Source organism: Dendrobium catenatum, unplaced genomic scaffold (assembly GCF_001605985.2).
Source record: "Dendrobium catenatum unplaced genomic scaffold, ASM160598v2 fragScaff_scaffold_586, whole genome shotgun sequence".
NCBI lineage: Eukaryota > Viridiplantae > Streptophyta > Magnoliopsida > Asparagales > Orchidaceae > Dendrobium > Dendrobium catenatum.
Genome location: NW_021319048.1, coordinates 178,458 through 180,038, shown reverse-complemented (window position 1 = coordinate 180,038; position 1,581 = coordinate 178,458).

Here is a 1,581-nt window from a genome sequence, read left to right as displayed (position 1 = left end):
GTAGAACTAATTATTTGAGGTGGTTAGGAGAGAACAAAAGGATTAATGATAGAGTGTTGAAGAGGCTTGCACGCTTAAAAGTGAATTGATGCTTTCTTTTTATTAATTCATTAACATTATTATTATTTGATATATATATATATATATTGGATATCATCAAATTTAGGGGTGTCAATTTCGGGTCACGGGTCGGATTCGAGTCGAATTTGGAATTGACCAGACGCTATTTGGGTGAACCCGAACCCAACCCGTTTTCGCAAACGGGTCGGTTATCCGGACCTGAACCCGATGTGCTTCTAGTTAAGGTCAACTCGACCCACCCCGTAAGTCTGAAACCTTATTTGATTTTTTGCACGTAGTACAGTTAATCTTATTTCCCTCATGCGGTTAGGTCCTCCAGCAGCAGAAGATAGCAGTGGCCGCAGGCGGGGCAGCGCCAGCAATGCAGGCGGTGACGCGACAATGATGCAGGCGAGGACGCAACAACGGGCAGGCGACGAGACTCGGTGTCGTCTCCCTATGCGATGGCGTGATGTGATGCGATGAGGGCAGGCGGGCAGGCAGGGAAACCAAGGCAGGCAACTCGGGTAGACTTGGGCAAGGGCTGTCACAGCGGGCATATTGGTTTTTTCGGGTTAGTCCCAGTTTCCGGGTTAATCCGAACCCGACCCGGTTTTACAAACGCTTTGTCTGCTGGTTAGGAGCTTTGACTGTCAGTCTAGAGGTATTAGGTTTGAGTATTGCGTATGTGATGTGCGTGTGAGTCATAATTGGCCTAAATCCGTCAATAGGCATAGCCCATATGGCCTTAATAATGATTTGAGCGCACGTCAACTATGAGTAATGCAAGTGCTATCGAGTATACAAATTCGTTGCTCAAGGGTTAGAGTATCTGCTAGCGACAAAAAAAATGGAATTGTAAGGAGTCAGTGATAGATCTTCTAGGCTATATCACCTGAGAGCTGAATACTTGCGCAGCAATAGATAAACACCTATGCGGCTTATCTTGGCCTACTGGTTGTGTGCTTTTGTACGTAGATGTTTACATAAATTTTATAATAAAATTCCGTTAAACAAACAAGCAATTATAGAGACAAATAAACCCCCATAACTACGACATACAACAAACCTTTTTAGTAGCATGGGTAGATTTAGGAAGAGTTCAGGGTGGGTAATTGCCCATTTGAAATCTTTTTTTTTTTTAATTTAGAAAAATAAATATTTTAACTATTTATCTACCTTCAATAAATACATACCTAAATTCTAAGAATTTTTTTTTGTCAATTTCATATATAAAATTATGTATTTCACAAATTTATTTCTCTCTCTCAAAAGAAAGATTAGTTCCGCTTCAGTTTAATAGCAAGGATAAACAAATAGAATTATTTTGAGAAGAAGCGTCCAAAACCCTTATGATTGAGCAGCCTCATTATTTCAGAGTCATATTTTCTCTCTCTCTCTCTCTCTTTCTCTTTGGGATCATTATCATATTTATATGCTTTGATAACATTTATACTTTTTAAAAATTTCAAAAAAAAAAAAAACTAACGAAAGTGAAGATTGAAACTACTAAAACTTAAA